We start from the raw sequence: 21,970 nt of genomic DNA, 5'->3' as shown, positions 1-21,970 counted from the left end.
AGGGACGGGTGGGAACGGGGAGGATGAAGGAGAGAAAAAGCCTAAGCCCTGTCCTCAGCTTCAGGCAAGAGGACCACCACACACCAGCCACTTAAATGCCAAGGGGATCTTTCTGAACACGGCGCCAAAGCATTGAGGTCCCAGCCCTGGTCAGCCCCTCTTTTATACGTGGATGACGTCCTTGCTTCTAGACGATGAACAGGAAGTACAAGGGTCATCAGATAAGGGCTTGACTACTATATTAATTCCCAAAAATCACATGTGGCCAAAGTTCTTACTAATTCTAATCAGCACTGTTCTTAGTAGATTCCGCGGGGATGGAGGCGGTTACACCCCTCCCTCTCCCAGGATGCCCGCAGCTTACTCCTTCTACTGTGAATTTCTAGTGCTACCCTGACTTATAAAGGGTTATACAAGCAGCGTTTTGTTTTGTTCTTGTTGCTATTGTTTTTCAAATATCATGCTCCCTTTTCTTTTTAGGTGACATTCCTAGGGGACAGAAGAGAAGCTGAGGCAGTGTATCACACTCCTCTCAATCCTCCTGGCACCGGGACAGGCAGTACCACGGACATTTCTCTCCAATTCGGTTTCTTCTCCAAGCCTGGAAGCCTTGGGAAGGGCTACAGCAGCAAGAAGCCCATTTGACCCTTAAGTGGAACTCCTTAACCTTTGGAGAGGATGTTGAGGGCAGTGCTGATTGACAGCTTAACTGGAAATTATAACCTTTTTTTTCTTTATCTCTACCACCTACTGCCATGGCTGTTTCACGAAGGCAGAGATTTTTCATGTGTCTTGCTCAATGCTTTCTCCCCAGTGCCCAGACAATCACCTACACAAAGCAGGCATTCAGCTAATTTTTTTGGCTGAATAACTCATAGTAGATTCAGAACCAGATTTACCATCTTCCCAAGAACCTTTGGAACAAGTCACTTAGCTTTCTTAGAGCTCAGTTTTTTTTAGGGCTCAGTTCCTCCCACCTTTATCTGGGAGAAGAAATTGATAAATGAATGGCATTATAAATAGAAATAGTACCTGGAAATCTTAGATGAAAGATGACCAAAAAAAAAAAAAAAAGAAAGATGACCAGTGTCCTGTATAGGACAGTCAAGTGATGTGAAAAGGTTAATTTGATCTTAATGAACTTTTGTTATCTAGTCCTTTAAGCAGAAAAGCAATAATCCCCATGTGCCCCTCCATCTTTTCTTGTGAGAGCAAACTCCCTCACCCCCCAAACAAGTGGAAAATTCCAAGCAGCATCATTAGCAATAACCATTATCTAGGTTATAACCATTAGCAAAAACCACTTCATGGATCACAGCCTTGTCATGGTAAAGGGGTTTGCATAACTGAATGAAGCTGTAAGTTATGCAGTGCAGGGCCACCCAAGACAGACAGGTCATAGTGAAGAGTTCTGACAAAACTTGGTCCACAGGGAGAGGAAATGGCAACCTACTCCAGTATTCCTGCCGCAAAAACCCTATGAAGAGTATGAAAAGGCAAAAAGATATGACATGGGAAGATGAGCCCCCCATGTCAGAGGGTGTCCAATATGCTACTGGGGAAGAGTGGAGGGCAATTACTCATAGCTTCAGGAAGAATGAAGCAGCTAGGCCAAAGCAGAAATGATGCTCAGCTGTGGATGCGTCTGGAGGTGAAAGTAAAGTTTGATGCTGTAAAGAACAGTACTGCATAGGAACCTGGAATGTTACATCCATGAATCAAGTTTGAACATTGTCAAACAGGAGATGGTAAGATTGAACATTAACATCTTAGAAATCAGTGAACTAAAATGGATGGGAATGGGCAAATTTAATTTAGATGACCATTTTATCTCCTACTGTGGGCAAGAATCCCTTAGAAGAAATGGAGTAGCCCTCATAGTCAACAAAAGAGTCTGAAATGCAGTACCTAGGTGCAGCCTCAAAAACAACAGAATCATCTTGGTTCATTTTCAAGGCAAACCATTCAACATCAGAGTAATCCAAGTCTATGCCCCAACCACCGATGCTGAAGAAGCTGAAGTTGACTGGTTCTGTGAAGACCTACACTGTCTTCTAGAACTAACACTGAAAAAAGATGTCCTTATTCATCACAGGGGATTGGAATGCAAAAGTAGGAAGTCAAGAGATATCCAGAATAACAGGCAAGTTTGGCCTTAGAGTACAATATGAATCACAGCAAAGGCTAACAGAGTTTTGTCAAGAGAATACACTGGTCATAGCAAACACCCTTTTTCAACAATACAACAGATGACTCTACACATGGATATCACCTGATGGTCAATACCGCAATCAGACTGATCATGTTCTTTGCAGCCAAAGATGGAAAAGCTCTATAAAACAAGACCCGGAGCTGACTGTGGCTCAGATCATGAGCTCCGTATTGCAAATTCCAGGCTTAAATTAAAGAAAACACGGAAAACTACTAGGCCATTCATATATGACCTAAATCAAATCCCTTATAATTATACAGTGGAGGTGACAAATCAATTCAAGGGATTAGAGCTGGTAGACAAAGTGCCTGAAGAACTACGGACAGAGGTTTGTAACACTGTACAGGAGGCAGTGACCAAAACCATCCCCAAGAAAAAGAAATGCAAGAAGGCAAAATGGTTGTCTGAGAGGCCTTACAAATAGCTAAGAAAAGAAGAGAAGAGAAAAGCAAAAGATAAAGAGAAAGATATATCCAACTGAATACAGAGTTCAAAGGAAAGCAAGGAGAGATAAAAGGGCCTTCTTAAATGAACAGTGCCAAGAAATAGAGAAAAACAATAGAATGGGGAAGACTAGAGATCTCCTTAAGAACATTAGCGACATCATGCAAGGAGGGGCATGACAAAGAACAGAAACAGGAAGAAGCTAACAGAAGCTGAAGAGATTAAAAAGAGGTGGCAAGAATACAGTATATTAAAAAGGTCTTAATGATAACCATGATGGTGAGGCCACTTACCCAGAGCCAGACACCCTGCAGTGTGAAGTCAAGTGGGCCTTAGGAAGCATTACTATGAACAAAGCTAGTGGAGGCAACAGAATTCCAGCTGAGCTATGGAAAATCCTAAAAGATGATGCTGTGAAAGTGCTGCACTCAATATGCCAGCAAATTTGGAAAGCAGTGGCCACAGGACCAGAAAAGGTCAGTTTTCATTCCAATCTCAATGAAGGGCAATGCCAAAGAATGTTCAAACTACTGTACAATTGCACTCACTTCATATGTTAGAAAGGTTATGCCCCAACTCCTTCAAGCTAGGCTTCAGCAGTATGTGAACTGTGAACTTCCAGATGTACAAGCTGGATTTAGAAAAGGCAGAGGAACCAGAGATCACATTGCCAACATTAATTGGATCATGGACTAAGCAAGAGAATTCCAGAAAAGCATCTACTTGTGCTTCATTGACTACACTAAAGCCTTTGACTGTATGGACCACAACAAATGTGGAAAATTCTTAAAGAGATGGGCGTATCAGACCATCTTACTTGTCTCCTGAGAAACTTGCATGTGGGTCAAGAAGCAACAGTTAGAACCAGACATGGAAAAATTGACAGTTTCAAAACTGGGAAAGGAGTATGACAAGGCTGCAAACTGTCACCTTGCTTTGTTGTTGATGTTCAGCTGCTCAGTCATGTCCAACTCTTTGCAACCCCATGGACTGCAGCACGCCAGGTTTCCCTGTCTTTCACCATCTCCTGGAGCGTGCTCAAATTCATTTCTATTGAGTTGGTGATGCCATCCAACCATTTCATCCTCAGTCATCCCCTTCTCCTCCTGCCTTCAATCTTTCCTGGCATCAGGGTCTTTTCCAATGAGTCGGCTCTTTGCATCAGGTAGCCAAAGTACTGGAGCTTCAGCTTCAGCATCAATCCTTCCAATGAATATTCAGGATTGATTTCCTTTGGGATTGACTGGTTTGATCTCCTCGTTGTTCAAGGAACTCTCAAGAGTCTTCTCCAACACCACAGTGCAAAAGCATCAATTCTTCGGCATTCAGTCTTGTTTATGGTCCAACTCTCACATCCATATATAACAATTGGAAAAACCATAGCTTTGACTAGATGGACCTTTGTTAGCAAAGTGATGTCTCTGCTTTTTAGTATGCTGTCTAGATTTGTCACAGCTTTTCTTCCAAGGAGCAAGTGTCTTTTAATATCATGGCTGCAGTCACCATCTGCAGTGATTTTGGAGTCCAAGAAAATAAAATCTGTCACTGTTTCCACTGTTGCTCCATCTATTTGCCATGAAGTGATGGGACTGGATGTCATGATCTTAGTTTTTTGAATGTTGAGCTTTAAGTCAGCTTTTTCACTCTCCTCTTTCACTCATCAAAGGGCTCTTTAGCTCCTCTTTGTTTTCTGCAATAAGGGTGGTGTCATCTGAGTATCTGAGGTTATTGATATTTCTCCTGGCAATTTTGACTGAGCTTGTGCTTCATCCAGCCTGGCATTTTGCGTGATGTAATCTACATAGAACTTAAATAAACAGGGTGACAATATACATCCTTGATGTAATCCTTTCCCGATTTGGAACCAGTCTGTTGTTCCATGTCTGGTTCTAACTCTTGCTTCTTGACTCACATACAGGTTTCTCAGGAGACAGGTAAGGTGGTCTGGTATTCCCATCTCTTTAAAAATTTTCCACAGTTTGTTGTGATCCACAGAGTCAAAGGCTTTAGCATGGTCAGTGAAGCAGAAGTATATATTTTTCTAGAATTCTCTTGCTTTTTCTATCATCCAACGGATGTTGGCAATTTGCTCTCTGGTTCCTCTGCTTTTTCTAAATTCAGCTCGGTTCATGTAATGTTGAAGCCTAGCTTGAAGAATTGTGTTACTTTGCTAGTGTGTGAAATGAGTGCAATTGTGTGGTAGTTTGACCATTCTTGACATTGCCTTTCTTTGGGATTGGAATGAAAAACTGACATTTTCCTGTCCTGTGGCCACCTTGCTTATTTAACTTATATGTAGAGTACATCATGGAGAAGGCAATGGCACCCCACTCCAGTACTCTTGCCTGGAAAATCCCATGGATGGAGGACCCTGGTAGGCTGCAGTCCTTGGGGTCGCTAAGGGTTGGACACGACTGAGCGACTTCACTTTCACTTTTCACTTTCATGCATTGGGGAAGGAAACGGCAACCCACTCCAATGTTCTTGCCTGGAAAATCCCAGGGACGGGGGAGCCTGGTGGGCTGCCATCTATGGGATCGCACAGAGTCGGACACGACTGACGTGACTTAGCAGCAGCAGCAGAGTACATAATGGGAAATATCAGGCTGGATGAATCACAAGTTGGAATCAAGATTGCCAGGAGAAATATCAATAAACTCAGATATGCAGATGATACCACTTTAACAGCAGAAAGTGAGGAGGAACTAATGAGCCTCTTGATGAGAGTGAAAAACCTGGCTTGAAACAACATTCAAAAAACTAAGATCGTGGTATCCAGTTCCATCACTTCATGGTGAATAGAAGGGGAAAACGTGGAAGCAGTGACAGATTTTCTTTTCTTGGGCTCCAAAGTCACAGCGGATGGTGACTGCAGCCATGAAATTAGCACATTAAAAGTGGAGATGTCACTTTGCCAACAAAGGTCTGTATGTAAAGTCAAAGGTATGGTCTTTCCAGCAGGCATGTAGGTGTGAGAGTTGGACCATAAAGAAGACTGGGTGCTGAAGAACCGATGCTTTCAAATTGTGATGTTGTAAAGACTCTTGAGAGTCCATTGGACTGAAAGGAGATCAAGCCAGTCAATCCTAAAGGAAATCAACCCTGAGTATTCATTGGAAGGACTAATGCTGAAGCTATAATCCCTTGGCCACTGATGTGAAGAGCGGGTCATTGGTAAAGACCCTGATGCTGGGAAGGATTGAAGGCAAAAGGAGAAGGGTGTGGCAGAGGATGAGTTGGTTAGATAGCATCAGTGACTCAGTGACGTGAATTTGAGCAAACTCTGGGAGATGCTGGAGGACAGAGGAGCCTGGTGTGCTGCAGTCCATGGGTGGCAGGAATCGGCCGTGACTTGGCAACGGAACAACTACTGCAGTGCAGCCTTGGGCCTCTAGAGAAGGAGGGGCAGCCTGAAGAGACCAGAGTCTTCCACTCACACAGACAACCAATGCGAAAAGGCCAGTTAAGATCAGAACACGTGCGGCAGGTAGAAAAGGGTGAATCTGGTCTGCTTCAGGCCGCCCTTGAGACACACACAGGCCAGGCACGAAGCTGCGGGCACAAAGTCAAGGGGTGCTGCCCGTCTGGGATCCCTTTTTAAGCCGGGCTCTCTGCGAAAGTGCTTCTGGAATTTGGAGGCATTGCAGGAGCCAGAGCCAATACTGCTCTCTCTCTGTGGCTGAGCTTGCCTAGCCCCTACCCTTATTAGGCAACTGGCAAAGGACGACCGGTAAGTGTTCACGCAGCCTCAGCCCCGGGCGCAACGCTCTGATGTCCGGGAGGCCACTGCCTCCCGTCAAGTCAGGATTAGTCATGCTGCTCGGGGCTTTCTGGGTAAGGCATGTTCTCACTCCCCGTTTCTAGCATTTTGCCAGCCTAATGATGACAGGATAGAAGAGGGAATTTTCTTCCCTTCCTGTGGGGTCAAGAAATCCTACTGCTTACATGACCACTAAATCATTGTAATTTTTTTCCTCCTAAAGTTCTGTAACACCTGTTGTGCAACCTGTCGTGACACGTGACAGGATATGGCATACCAATTTTAGGTAGGACGGCTGTGACTCCCACCTTACAGGTGAAGACGCTGAGATTCAAAGCCCTAAAAAGTGCCTGTTCTTCGGCAAGTCAGTGGCCTTTCCTGTGCGTCCTCTTGCTGTTACCTACTCCTCCCCTCCAATCTGGGCCTCTTCATTTTCTGACAAATATGTAACAGGTTCTTTACCACCACTTAGAGGAAGTACTGACTCTCGCACTTGCTCTTTCTCTTTCAGAACCAGTTCCCTCACATTCCACACAGTGAGGATCAGAGATACCCTCCAGTTCCTACACATACCTGAGAAGCAGAGCGCCCTACACTTCCTGATAACTCAATTTGCAGCTAACCTCCCCAGCAAGTTCCAAAGTGAGGAGCTGCCAGAGATAAAAAAAAAAAAAAAAAACAAACCCATGTCTTAAGCCACCAAGCCATAAACAATAGTCAGACGCTGTTCCCTCCAGTTTTGCCAAGAAATCCCTTACTCGTAGAAACCTTCCTGGGGTGCCCTCAGAATATGAGGGAAAAAGTTAACTTCCTATGTAGGGGACAGAGTAGGGTATTTTGAGGATGTGAAAGGAACCCACTCCCTGAATCTCCACTGCCAAAGGCTGCTAATGAATCTGGCGTGATGCATGGGAAATGAAGAATGAATGCAAACAGGAGAAAGGAAATGGCAGGGGGCCGCGGGCCCAGGCTGCAGGCTGGCGACCGCAGCGAGACCTGCCGGGAATGGTAAGGAGCTCAGCTCCAGCCTCTGGGCTGCCGGCGGCCGCTAGGATGGGGGTGGCACAGGAACAGGATCGAGACACCTTATAACGCGCCAAACTGAGCACGAAATCTGCTTCAGGCCCACCCTTTCCCATTCAGAGAGAAATGATTCATGTAAGTACACACATGTTATTACTGATACATAAACAGCAGCCTAGCATAGCAGCTGTTATGTAGTGGTTGGTCCATACATAGTTATTCTCATTATTCCACATATTGTTTCTCTGAATCTTCATTAACAGCCTTGTAAGGAGGGCAAGCCATTTTATAGGAGGGAAATACAGATTCTGAGAACGAGGATTTGTGTCCTAGCCTGAATCCAAAGCCTCAAGTACAAGGTCAATCCTCTACGAAAAAGGAAACAAAGCTACAGATTTACTACCTAAAGCTTGACGAGAAGCCCATATAAATCTATATGGCCCAGAGCCCCTAAAGGCTCTACCACACCTCAGGGAAACACCTCCTTACCTCTTTCAGCTTCCTGGGCAACCACAGCAGTAGGTCACAGCTTATGAGGGGCTGACACCCTCCACTCCAGCCCTGCCCCCACATACATATGCCCCGGCCAGAATGCCCTTGGCTCCGGATGGCATGACTCCAAGTATGTCCAGTTCCCACTCAGAGGCTGAAGGAGGGGGCTGAGGGCTCCCTGCACTCCATCACCTCACACTCGGGGCATCAGCCCTGGGATGGGGAGAGGCACAGAGACACCTCTTCTCTTCTTATTCCCACAGGGGCAGTTCCCTGCAGTGTCTTAAGCTTCACTCTTTGTCTCGTTGCTGGCATACCTCTAAGAGGCCTTTCATGAGAGCTGGCAAGCACCTGCACGGGGCAGGCTGCCCTGCATGAGACATCCTTGGCTGGCCCTCCTCTGAAGGTCTAAATACCACGCGGAGGCTGCTTTGCTTCATCCTCATGACATGACAGGCCTCTTATTCCCATGACCAGAGGCTGGCCCACCAGTGTCAGTTCTCACCACTTGGGTCACGCAGCCACCCTGCTTGGGGTTCAGGGCTCTCCTTCCATCCCCCTGCCCTAGTGCCTGCTGGCTTGCCAAGCAGACCTGCATGCACACCCTCCTCCAGTCTCCGAGGCCCTGTGGAGGCATATGGGCAGAAGGTCAGGGCAGGGGATGCTGGCGGGAGTTCAGGTGGTGGGCGGCACCCCCTCTCATCGCCAGCAACAGCCAGGTTGGTGCCAGGAAGCCAAGGGAAGGCTGAGGCACCAAAACTAGGCCTCCGTACTGACCACAGCATGGCACACTGCAGCCTGTGGTGCTGGAACCCGATGCTAATTCTCTGCCAGCCCCTGGGACCTGGGTTCTGGTGGGTACTCCCTTCCTAAAGCGAAGATATCACTTACTGGTGAGGAGGTGGCTTATGTGAGGCCTCCTGGCTTACCCGCTCCCTCCCCACAAGCCTTCGAGAAAGTGAAAGTGTCTGACTCTTTGTGACCCCATGGACTGTAGCCCGCCAGGCTCCTCTGTCCATGGGATTTCCTAGGCAAGAAAACTGGAGTGGGTTGCCATTTCCTTCTCTTGGGGAATCTTCCTGACCCAGGGATTGAACCCAGGTCTCCCGCATCACAGGCAGATTCTTTACCATTTGAACCACCAGGTAAGCTACCCTGAGAAGGTCTTCTTCAATTCAGTAGCAGAAATGCAGTGCCAGAATCAAAGCATCTGTGTAGAGAAGATGTGGTGCCCTCAAGCCCTGGGTCTCAAGGATTCAGAATTTCCCCCTCCTCCTTGGAGCCACCTTGCACTTGACCAAACTAAGTCTATGCATTATTTGTGGTGACAGAGTTGAAGGCCACCTGGGATCCCCTCTCCCACTGATGGGCAGAAAAAATACATGAGCTAGATAACAGAGAATATCATGCAACAGAAACACAGATCAGATGTACATACAATATTGCTGATCTTAAAAACAGTGCTTAGTGCAGGTAAAAAAGGGTACTTTAACAAAAATTAAAAACATATGCATTTTAAGGGATATATTTAAACAAAAAGACACACATTAGAATGCTGCTCACAGGGAGGGAAGGGAAAAGATGTGGAATATGGGAAACAGCACAGGAAGGGCCTTGCATGGATCACGATAATATTGGACCATGAATCCACAGTACGATTGACTCAATAGTCTGCACCTGAAACTGGAAAAAGATAAAACATGCTACGCTACTGAAGCCTTTCAGACCTGAAGGGACTGCACTGTCTAAGATATGCCATGACAATGAGAACAAAACTTACCAGTTCTGGCCAGACGCCTTCAGATGGCAGGGAGAGGTCAGGCCCACAGAGAGCACAAGCTCTCTCTGAACAGTGAAGCCGAGAATTGGCCAAAGGCTGATGATACTCTGCTCCTGATATCTATTGATCCAGCCCCTGTCAGAGACCCCAGAACCGTTAAGGTGAAGACAGGAAGTTTCATGACATGGGTTGGGAAACTGAAGCTGAAATGTTCCTAACAGGGCACTGTTACCTTCCTAGATTCATCCTAAAAATAGCACCAATAGAGCAAAATGAAAATGGGCAGTCCCTTGGGCCTAGAGCCATAGGGAATATACCCTATTTCCAAATAATCTGAGTCATACTGGCCTGGGTCACTGCTATGGCTGCCTGTGACTCAGGGGGTGTTACGGGAGTGTTCACAGAAAGCTGGAGCTCAGGAAAAAAAAAAAAAATGTAGAGGATGGAACAGTAACCTCCTTCAGTGGATGAAGGAGGACAAGAGCTGAGTTCGGGCGGGAGTAACCGTCCCATCCAGAAGGTCTGTTGTCTGATGCAAGGAGTGCTGGCCAGATGGTGGGAAATGCACTGGACATGGGTTAAAAGGGCACCTTCCTCCTACACTAAGCAAGGAGCAGCTTGCTTGCACTAGGTCAGCAGACAGGAGGCAGACCCTTAGGCAGCAGCTTTCGCAGACCCAGGACACACAGACTCGTGGGCAACAGACTGCCTTTCTTGGCGCTGAGGTGGTTTTTTCACGTTTTGGCCCCATGGGAAAAAGGGGGGAGTGCTATTTAGCAGCTGGATTATATCCTGTATTATTTTTACAAACAAATTTCAAGAGAACCATGTCATGCTTACGGAGAGGGAGAAGGGTCAGTCTCCCTGGGCTATTGGAGTTGGTCAGCATCTCGTTGCTCCTAGACCCCAGGCTCTGGTGGAAGCCTCAGGTGCGAGGGAGGTCACATGTCACCCACCAAACGGCGTGCTGTGGGCAGCTGTCCCAGGGGCTCAGGAGGAGAGGAAGCAAAACAACATTCCTGTGTGCCCCGGAGCACCACACTGCCTGGGTGGCACTCCTGTTGCCTCTGTCTGCTTCATGACAGTCTTCCCAGTATAGACAGCCACCCCCGGCCCTGTCTAATCCAGACCTCTCAGCCCAGCTAGATCCCGGAAGCTCCGGACAAACGGGCAAGGGCTCCACACTGAGAAGATGGCATGTATCAGGACAGAGATCCGGGAGCACCCCTGAATAAGTCACCTCACCACCCAGGTTCACTCTTCTTTGCTTATACACTGTATAGATAGGAGCTGCTAAGTCAGGGTGGGGCTTCTGAAATTGGGCAGATCATACTTTCTTGTACTTGTGCCTTGGAGCAGCGGTTCTGAAACCTGCATGAACATCAAGACTCCCAGGAAGTCGCAAAGCCCTGCTCTGAGTTCCCTGGGTCTTAGAGCAAATTCCTATTGGCTGTCTATTTTACACATGATAGTGTAGGTTTTCATGTTACTCTCTCCATACATTCCACCCACTCCTTTCTCCTTGACCCCGGGGCCATGGGTCTGTTCTCTACGTCTGTGTTTCCATTGTTTCCCTGCAAATAAATTAAAAAAAAAAAAAAAAGACTTCTGGGAGGGTTCCCAGAGTTGCTGGTTCAGGAAGTCTGAGGATGTGCGTTGAAACAAGCTCCCTGACAAGCGGATGCTGCTGCTGGTCTGGGTACCACACTTGAGAAGGATGCAGAGTTTACAACCTTGTGAGAATCTCCAGCGACACCAAGATAAAGCAACCGAGGCTCCCAGCGGAGGCCCAGGCCCAACACCGTCCTCGGATCCAGGCTGACAGGGGAGTCACACAAGGGTCTTGTCCCATCTCCCCCTCCTTTAGTCCTTCCAGAATGTTGATCTTTGCTTCTGTTCATCTCAGGGCAGCCTTGTTCCCAGAGAGACCCATGATCTTCTCAAGGGAAGCCTCTGTCCTGTGAGTCCTTGAGAGACTTGAGAGGACCTCCCTGAATAGGCTGCAACAGAAGCCAGGATTTATTTAGAAAGTTCAAACAAGCTGCCTCATGAGGTTCAGAACCCGGACCCCTTTGGGTTCATGTGCAGCTAAGCACCCTCTGCACTTTGGTTCCGACTTTGCAGGAGATAAGAGATGGGGTGATGCCCAGGGGAAAGAGAAGAAATAGGCAGGAAAGACACCCACCCCTCACTTCAGGTTCTCAGGATATTACCACTTCTTGGCACATCTGAGGCCTTCCTAGGTGACATAGTGGGTTCCTGCCAGTGCAGGAGACGCAGGAGCCTCGGGTTCGATCCCTGGGTCAGGAAGGTCCCCTGGAGAAGGAAATGGCAACCCACTCCAGCGTTCTTGCCTGGAAGGTTCCACGGACAGAGGAGCCTGGAAGGCTATAGTCCATGGGGTTGCAGAGTCGGACACAGCTGCACATCTGGATCCCATGCTGCCCTGGCTCTGCCATTTCCCACGGCCCCGCCACACCTCGGGTTGGGGGGGGTGGTGCCCACTGCTCTGAGGCCCAGGCGGCACGGGTGTGGCGGGTGAGCCGCAGCAGCTGCTGTTTTCCAGCCGGGGCGACAGGCTGCTATAAACACTTGCTGAGGTTGCTATGGCAAAGTGAGTGTGCAGACCCACAATGGTGTAGCTATTTATGTGCCTGTAATGGCAGAGCGGCCGGTTTTTTATTATTTTACTTTCAAAGTTTTCCTTTCCCAACCCCCAAAACTGCTTAAAAAAAAAAGAAAAAAAAAAAAAAGAGCCACTGCATCTTTCCTCAAGAAGAAAAAGACTCTATTACAGAGTCTGGGATTTGAAACAGCAAGGGGAAGACTGAAGTAAGGAGTATGGTCAGCTCCTTTGAAGAGGGAAATGTATGGCTTCTTGCCCCTACATGCTTCTGCCTCAGCTCAGCACGGGGAAGCCCCAACTCTGGGTTTTCTCACCTCTGCACCACTGGCTCTGAGAAGAGACAAAGACGCTTTGTCCTATGCCTTCCTGTCAAAGCTGGCTCCGGCCAGCAGCATTCCTTAGGTTCCCTGTCTCCCCACCAGCCCCCTGCTGGATGCAGGTTTCGTCAGGACCAAGACACGGGGTCGTGGGAAGACAGTCTCAAGACGATCACCCTCCGGTCCCAGCCGGTCCCAGCCCAGCCATGGGTGCAGAGCCATCCCACATGGATCCCAGACACTCCTGGCTGGAGGGCTGTGGGAAATGACTTCTGAGGTACCTCTGAAGGGACACCTGTTTCTGCCACTTGTACAGAGAACTTTCATTCAATTCTCTCTTCTCAGGGAGCTCTGGGGGGAAAGGATACTGTAGAACAAGGTTCATGGTCCAAATCAGGATGGTAAGGACCTCTCATCAGCACCAAGGAGCCAGCATTCAAGGTTCAGATGCTGGAGGATGATCAAAAGCAAGGTTGATTTATCCTTGGACACCAGGACACTAGGCACGTGGGAAAAGCTTTTGGTAGAAGTAGGGAGTATTTTCTGGCTACTGGATGGGGCAACACAGCCTCCTACCTTCTCCACTCGCCCCGGCAAATGTGAAGTAATAAATATGAACAAAGAAATGCGCCATCAGGCATAAGCAGCCCAAGAGGGAGAGGGTGGAAGATTACCGTGTGGTATCTCACACCCACACCCATGCACGTACACAACTGAGCTAAGAGTGTGTGCTGACTGATAAATACGCCAGTCATCAGATGATATCTAAAGAACAGAGAGCCACCTTGCAGAAACAGCTGGTTGGAATACAAAAGATGCTGAAGGATTTTACCATTCCTCTTTCTCCACCTTATTCTAGTTCCTTTCAGATGGTTACATCCTTAGTAGGAGAAAAAAAACCCCACCTGCCGAAGGGCATATTAATCAGATTAAAAATAAAGTTAGGGCAGTTTTAACAAGAGCAAATCACACAGACGGTTCAATTCTTTCCATCTCAGACTGGAACAGAATGCCTCCCAGATGCCACTATGGCTCAGAAAGGCTATCAATGAGAACAGTCCTCAAGGGGAAGAGAGAAGCAGAGGGGGAAGCTGCTGTTGATTCCACAAGGGAAGCACCCCCTGCTGCCCCAGGAGAGGTCAAGGTCCTAACTGACAGTCTGGGTTAGCTGATACAATCTTGCTGGGAAAATCAGCAACTTGGGACAGAAATCAGTCTTGGCAGACCCTTGAGGTCAAAGGAGCAGAGCGGGCATGGTCTCTAGGCTTGTCAAATCAGCTGTCGCCAGCACGCCACTGTCCCTGCAGGGCAGGAAGGGAGGGCCCAACATGAGCTCCTGTTGGTAAGTCTCAGCGCATTTACTCAGGCTGAGCAGTCGTTGCTTAGGAATACATTAAAGACAAAGAAGCGGACATGTCCTAGAACCCCCACAGCAGACTAAGCTTCCAAAAATCTCGGTTATAAACAGTGTTTATTCAAAAGGGCTCAGATGGACACAGGGCCCATTGTTGAAAGAGACAACGGGCAGGCAGAGAGGTGAGTCAGCCCCAGCTGGCGGTGGTTTATGCATCTCAAGAGAAAGTGCAAGGTACTGTGTATTCTGGGCGAGTGGAAAGGGTGTGTCACCTCCTTCTCCCAGCTCCTGCCTCAGTGCCTGACCTAAAACGTGGAGGTCACGAGTGAGCGACCCCTCTCTGCTCCCACGCGCTTCTGTCCCTAGGGAAAGAGAAAGATGGAAGGCCGGGAAGGAGACCCAACCTGCACAGAGAAGCCACTGTTCAGTCCCAAGGGCCCACCCTCAGCACAGGCCCGTCCCCCCGGCCTCTCGGGGGCTGCGGGGCTGGCGGACTGGAGGCCCGTCACCCTCGCTCTCCAGGACACAGCCACAGGGCTTTTCTGCTGCGGATGGAAGGGAAACCAGCTGCAGGAATCACTGCAGGAATCATCCACCCTCTAGGCAGAAGCAAAGACCAACTATACAGAACTCAGGTTCTCCTGATACCCATTCAATTCTAAACTCCCATGCACAGCATTTTAAACATCACTGCCATACCTCCAAGGAAAAACCTGGGAGAACCATGGTGATTGTTTCTTGGGGAGAGGTCTGTAGGAAGTGGCAGAAAAGCATGTTTTCTGGATTATTTCTGAAGCACTGCACTGCCAGAAATCATGGGAAAAACAGCTAGTATCAGTCTCTTTTACCTCCTCATTTTTCTCTCTATACCTCAAATCTAAGCCTTATTTTTTCATATTTCTGTACATCACTTTCCACATCTCTCCCTCTCTTCCTGCCTGCTTCCTTCTCGCTTTCTCTCTGTCTCTCACCCTCACAACATATCTATTTATCGGTCTGCCTATCTATCTATCTCAATCTCAAAATCTCTCTCATTCTCTCCCACATTTCCAGGGGCAATCTAATTGGACAGAATTCCATCCTCCTTACCTGGGTAATTTCTGGAACCAATCAGCCCTGTCAAGTCCACATTGGCTCAAACAGCAAAGGAGTCTGGGAACACTCAGAGGCGAGTGGGGTGCTCACGGGGCTGCCATGGCTAGTCCCAGCACAGGGAATTCTCTCTCCCTCAGAGAATGGCCCAGAGACAGTCAGGCTGAACTCCAAACCAACCTGCATTCTCCCAGACCTTCCTGGAGCTTGCCTGGCTACGTCGAATAAGTAAGTAAATAAGTAAGTGAAAGCCACTCAGTCGTGTCCAACTCCAGGCCAGAATACTGGAGTGGGTAGCCTTCCCCTTCTCCAGGGGATCTTCCCAACCCAGGGATCAAACCCAGGTCTCCCACATTGCAGGCGGATTCTTTAGCAGCTGAGCTACAAGGGAAGCCCGGCTAAGTCGAATATGTAGCATCCAATCATGCTTGAAGCACAGGCAAACACTGAGGACTCAGAAGTGAAGACCCCCTAACACAGGCAGTGGGAAAGGAAGGATGCGAGACTATTCCTACGCGTAACAAACTGAAGTCAGGATTTCGTATGCTCAGCCAAGTTCCCGATCCAGTATAGATAGGAAGTGACCTGATGGAGGAAGAGGCTGGGAGATTAGACAGATATAAAACACATCTGGGGCCACAACTGGACTCTGGCTCCTCTCTGTGCCGCCACAGAAGCTGAAAATTCACAACTGAACATGATAAGCTAGTCCTACCCAACCACAAGCTGCAAAGTGGCTCCACTGTTTCACTTGAATTGCGCTGTGATTCTATAAAATTGGGGCTGGGAATAGACAGATGGAGGCGAACATTCAGCTCCCTGGTGACACAGTCGCCTTCTCCTAGCTCTCCCTACCACTATGCAAGTAAGTATTCAAGGATTCGCAGAGGGAACCAGTGGAGGAGCAGCAAAAGGCATCCTAACCCAGCAGGGCCAGACCTCTGTAGGCATCTCACACTATTTGTCTAACATTTGCTTCAGCAAAAATTTGCTGGAGCACTCTTCCCAGCTTCTCCAGTCTCACACATCCTGGCCAGCTGTTCCAAATCAGTTAAGATCCATATCAGCAGAGAACAATCCTTTCCAGTGTCGGGGGGAGGTCAGCGCCCGCCCTTCAGGGCTTCAGCCCCTGAGCCCTCCCCTCTGCAAGCTGCCATGTCCAAAGAGGAGCCAAGGACAGGCTACCCCGCTTCCCGCCCTCCCTCCTCCAACAGCCAGCTCAAGAGGATTCCTTCACGGGGACGTCCCACAGCAGCGAAGCCATGGAAACTTTGCCGTCTAAGGCTGTGGAATTCTTCTACCGGGCTCCTGCAGTTAATCATCACAGCTCCCTGGATGCCCAACTTGGGACTTTAAAAGGTAGCACCAGAGCAAGAAGTACAAACATGTCAAGAGAGAAAAGAAAAAAAAGTTGGGGCAAGCTAAAAGATAACCAGCTCTAACAGTCTTCTAAGTAACTGAGTAATTATGAAAAGTCAAAGAAGAAAGAGGCAAATGAAAAATGCGTGGACCACAGCTTCAGGATTCCCAGCTAATGTTGCCTACATTCATATTCCAAATCCTGCAGGAAATGTTGCTTCCATTCCTAACCAAAGGGGTTGGTTTGTTTGAAACTTTCTTCGAGCAGAACTAAAAATTTGAAGGCTTCTGTCCCACTTTGGAAAAATGTATTAGAGAGTCCAGAGCTGTGAGTACAAGGCTTTGGAACATTAACTCCCAAGATGGTAGAAGTGGCCTCTTAGGCCAGGTTGCCATGGTTTCCGGGAGAACAAACAGAATATGGCCCTAAAGAGGGGTAGGAGGGTGAACCGCCTTTTTCTTCTGATTGGAGTTGTTTCAAGAGCCAAGACAGGAGTGGGGTACGGTAAAACAAAGCGAAGTTTACGGAAGGTTACAGGGGAAAGAAAATGGTCAGTCTTCATAGGTCCCATTCTTCCTGGGGAGGCTAGGGTGAAGGCCCTGTGTTTAGGATGATAAGGCACCATGTCAGGGAAGAGTTAAACCTAGGAATTACATAGGAAGATGAGCAGCCTCTCTTCTATATCAAATGCCCAGCCAAGCTAACCTAGGAGGCAAGGAGAACACAGGCTGTAACTGAGCTGCTCCGGGAAAGGCAAGGCCCTCCGAAGCCCCTGAGTTTCACCCAGAAGTGATACATAGAGGTGGTGTTTCCCCAGAACTGAGGCCTACCCCTCTGGTCACCTCCCACACCAGCATCAGTGTACTGTCTCCCCAGGCCCTCGGTTGGGACTCCTGATTCTTGTTCCAAAGGACCAGATGGGGCAGAAGAGTGTCGAGTGCCAGAATGCTACCACGTCTTTCCAGCAGGAGCGCTCAGCTGAACGGGGCCACCTGGCCTAGGAATTCCCTTTCATGCTCGTGACAGCTCTCTGCATTGTACAAGAACCCCTTGGATGCCTCCTCCAGAGTTCCTGCCAGCTTGACTCACACTAGAGAGGTGGAAAGGACAGAGCTGACCAGGATTCTCTACACCCAGAAGTGCCGACTGTAGGACCTTTGTAGGTTAAGTACCATGTATGCCCTGCCAGCTTCTCAAAGCAGGGTAGGGCCGGGGGTTGACCAGCCACAAGCTAGGAGGCAGGTTTATCAGTGAGTGCACTCCAGAGTTAAATTCCTTGCCTTTTCAGGGAGCAGATCCTCTGCGTTTCCTACCAACTAGACCAAACATCTCCCAGAACCCCAGTGCTCCCCCTTTGGGGAAAGCCTAATGGAAATCCCCTCACTTCACACTGAAACTTCTATGAGTCAAACACTGTGCCGGGCGCTGGGACAAAAAGACTGCAGTCTATATGGGAAAACGGGGCAGATAACGCAAAGAAATCTGCATTAGGCGTGAAATGAAGGGTGGAAATGCCCCCCTTACCTATCCACCTGTGTGTATCCAGCACCTCCAAGGTCGGCCCCGCAGGCTAGCTGGCAGCCAGGATGAGATCACTCACAGAACCCCTACCCCCCAACTCTGGGCCCCACCCACACCATATGCAAAGGGGAGCTTTCCAGAGCTGCTCCATACAGCACATGGGTGTGCACGTGTGCCCTGAAAATGATGAGCCCATAGTAAGCCAGGCACTGGGAGATGAGCCACGCTAAGTTTTGCCGGGTGGGTTATGCACCCATGGGCTGGGTTCATCTGAAGGGAGCACCTTGCTAACATCATTAGAGAGGTGCCTTACAGGCTGGCAGTGACATGTCACTGTCAACCTGACACACTGCCTTGGGTCACTAGATCCTAAGAAATACCTAAGGAAGAAAAGCAGAAGTGACGGAGGCTGCACCCGAAGCGGCCGGCCCACGGGCCTGGGCCCTGCTGGGCTTGGCTGGGCACAGACCTGCCTGCGGCCCCAGGCTCTGCCCCTGTGGGTCTTCCTGAGCGGCACTAGACTCGCCTCCCCTCGGCCACTTTCATCCAAATCCATTCTTCCTAGGCCTCAATTTTCCCATGTGAAAAAAAGAGTTAGTGAAAGTAAGTAACTGACCTCATATTAGGTTGGGAGGTGACTACTTCTTTCGTATCCGAAGGCCCATTGCCTTTGGAGGAGTATCAGGTGCATTAAAAAGCTTTATCAGAAGGGAGGCCACCAAGGCCGCCCCTTTGTCAGGGGCTCCTGGCACCTCTGGCTACCTTGTTCTTACCCTTCTTACTACCTGTTCTGGATCCTGGCTCTATGTACCAGGAAGATACTGATACTCCCCCTTCTCGGATCTCTCCAGAATCTCCAACTTTTGCAGCCATATCTGGGGAGTTTGCCTGAGGTTTTCTGTTAACTGGTGTCAGGAAAACCAAGGAGGAAGGCAGAAAAGTTCATGAGAGTCAAAGAAGACTGTGGTAATGTCTGCATACTGCTTTATAGTTTCAAAGCACTTTGATGTGATCTGAACAGCCTTTAAGGATAAACAGGACTATGGTGGGAAGGGATAGTTAGGGAGTTTGGAATAGACAAGTACACACTGCTATTAATATATTTAAAGTGGATAAACAACAAGGACCTACAGTATAGCACACAGAACTCTGTTCAATGCTATGTGGTAGCCTGCATGTGAGCGGAGTTTGGGGGAGAATGGCTACATGTATATGTTGGGCTGAACCCCTTTGCTAGTCCCATGAAACTAGGGGACTAGCAAACAATTAACATTGTTAATTGGCTATGTCCCAACAAAAGCTTAAAATATAAAAAAATAAAAGTAAAAAAGATAAACAGGACTGATGATAGTCCTTCTACAGATTTTATCACACATGGTCTTAAAGGTGACATGACTCAGTTAAGGCACACAAGCACAGGAAGAGCCTGGAAACTAAGACACACTGCACGTTACAAGTTCCTATTTAAAAAGTGGACAGAAACCAGAATAAGAGATGAGAGCAGCCCATATGAAACAATCAGATAATTTTAGGCCCCGCCCAGGACACCGGAGCTGGGAGATTCCTACCCTGATGAGCTCAGAGGGTTAGCATAGTGCTCCACGCCCTGTGAGAGGGAGCTGTGAGACACCCTGAAGATGCGTCACCGTCGGAGTCAGGGCCACCTCGGGCACACAGACTGTGGTCCAGATAAAGGCTCCAAAGCTCTGGTGCATCGAGGGGTTGTAAGAGGGAAAGCAGAGAAGGGAGAACAAAAACAGGAGGCGGGAAGACTCAGAGAAAGGAAGAGAGCCTTCTAAGGGAACTCCCAGGTACAAAAGTCTAAATAAAGAAGACTGGACACATGTCTGTTCAGAAACCCTGCGAGTATAGTATAGTACACGCAGAAATACTGACCTGCCAAGCAGGAGACAGAAATGACACAGACTGGTAAGAAGAAATATACAAAACAAAATGTACAAAAACTCAAGAATATAAACAGGAGATCCAAAGCTGCTCTAGAATCTCTATACCTGCGCCTACAGCACTGACAACGCAGCGCCCCTGGGGCAAGGCCGGCTCTGTCCCCAGGAAGGCGGCAAAGGCAGGCTTGCTGCCCCAGGTAACTCTGCTCTCTGTTCCCACGAGCACTTCTGGGTTTGCTGATGTCAGCACGTACCTGTTGGGAAGAGACTTCTAGAAGGGTGAAACCCAGTAGAGGCTTCAGCGCAGAGTTTACAAACAGCACGCTTAGCTGAACCCGCCCTCAGCCTCTGGGACAGTGACCCCCTCCGTGTTCTACTGCAGGGAAAGAAGCTGCTCTCTCCATATGACTGCAAATTATGATGCGCCGAAAGAAAAGATTAAAGAAGTCCAAAGATTAAAGAAAAGGGAGCATTCATCAACAGATGAATGGATAAACAAAATGTTGCATATTGAACACTGTATGAATCGATACAATGAAATATCATTCAGCCTTAAAAAGGAATGAAATTCTGATATATGCCACAACATGAATAAAGCTTGAGAAAGTTATGCAAAGTACAAACGTTAGAAACAAAGGATGAGCACGTCATGAGTTCACTTATGCAAAGTGCCTACTCTAGACGAATTCACAGAGACAGGAAGCAGCGTGGGGCTGCCTAGGCTTAGCTGGGGGTGGGGTTGGGTGATGTACACGGATTGCTGTTTAATGGTACAGTTTTTATTTGGGATGATGAAAAGTTCTGGAAATGGATAGTGGTGATGGTAGCAAAACATTGTGAGTGTAATAAATATCACTGAAACTATACATGTAAAAAATGGTTAAAAAGGGTACATTTTATGTGTATTTTACCATAATAAATTAAAAAAAAAAAGATGAGAAAGCAAACGGAATAGCGTTGGTACAAAGAGGTGAGAAGGGAAGAAACAGTGTAGCTCAGGACTGTGGAACCCCCTTGCTGCGGCCACCGGGAGCTCAGCCCCATCCTGGCAGCAGAGGCAGAGGCCCAGTGGCCCAGAGGGCAGCTACCCCAGACTCGCACAGAGCTGAGAGCCCACAGAGGGTCTCGCACATCAGACAACGCACCGTCCTGACACGGAGGCGTGGCCATGCCGGGGGGAGGGGAAACCGGGCTTTCTGAATACCATGCTCTGTGTGTTGGGGCGGCCGGTGGCACAGAAGAGTGATCAGGGCAATGCTCAATGCATCCTTTAAAGCAGCAGATAAAAAAGTCAGCCTTCATCTACTCGTTCCCCCGAAGTCGCCCCATTATCAGCTCAGAGCACGTCAGTTTCCGCTTAGAACAGGCACAGCTAAGGCCTTCCTGACTCACTATGAAAATAGAGGGTCCCCAGGCTTTCTGAGTACATCATGTATGACTTCTCTTGATCCTCCCAACAAACCTGGGAAGCAGATACCACCACCCTTATTTTACAAAGAAGAAAACTGGTTATATACCTTGTCTCTGGCCACAGGGCTTCCCTGGTGGCTCAGATGGTAAAAGCGTCTGCCTATAATGCGGGATATTTGGGTTCGATCCCCGGTTCAGGAAGAACCCCTGGAGAAGGAAATGGCAACCCACTCCAGTACTCTTGCCTGGAAAATTTCATGGATGGAGGAGCCTGGTGGGCTATAGTCCATGGGGTCGCAAAGAGTCAGACACGACTGAGCGACTTCACTTCACTGGCCACGTAGGGCCAGAATCCAAATCCAAATTTGACAAGGGCCATGCTTTTCTGGAAAGCTTGAATGTGCTTTCCAGACACGAGGGCTCTTTTGCTCAGTCATCTTTTAAGATATAGTGCAGTGATAAGCTGGGTTCAAATCCGAGATCCACCATCAATCACTCTCTGCTTGACCCTGGGAAAGTTAATGTCTCTGTTCTTCCATTTTAGCATTGATAAAATGGGGATAATAATAGTAACTCCACTTAAAATACTTCACAAGATTTTAAGATAATTAAATAACCTCTGTAAAAGCACACAGTGCTGCCACATAGTAAGCACTCAAACATAATTATTATGGT

General features: G+C 48.2%; 1 protein-coding gene across 7 annotated transcripts in view; it reads right to left on the bottom strand.

Annotated features, from left to right (window-relative positions):
• The window catches only part of ATP2B4 (ATPase plasma membrane Ca2+ transporting 4), a 100,401-nt gene that overhangs the window by 53,616 nt on the left and 24,815 nt on the right, over nucleotides 1–21,970 (bottom strand). Inside the window, exon 1 of one of the 7 annotated variants that reach the window (XM_027564182.1) lies at nucleotides 7,929–8,142. The exons of 5 other annotated variants lie outside the window; for them this stretch is intronic. The gene's annotated coding sequence lies outside the window, so the exon portion shown is untranslated. Of the gene's footprint in view, nucleotides 1–7,928; nucleotides 8,143–21,970 lie in introns of those variants that run through there. One more of the 7 variants, XM_027564177.1, reaches the window with a different exon arrangement.

Source organism: Bos indicus x Bos taurus, chromosome 16 (genome assembly GCF_003369695.1).
Source record: "Bos indicus x Bos taurus breed Angus x Brahman F1 hybrid chromosome 16, Bos_hybrid_MaternalHap_v2.0, whole genome shotgun sequence".
NCBI lineage: Eukaryota > Metazoa > Chordata > Mammalia > Artiodactyla > Bovidae > Bos > Bos indicus x Bos taurus.
The sequence above is the reverse complement of the archived record's forward strand: the minus strand, read 5'-3'. Positions and strand labels throughout refer to the sequence as shown.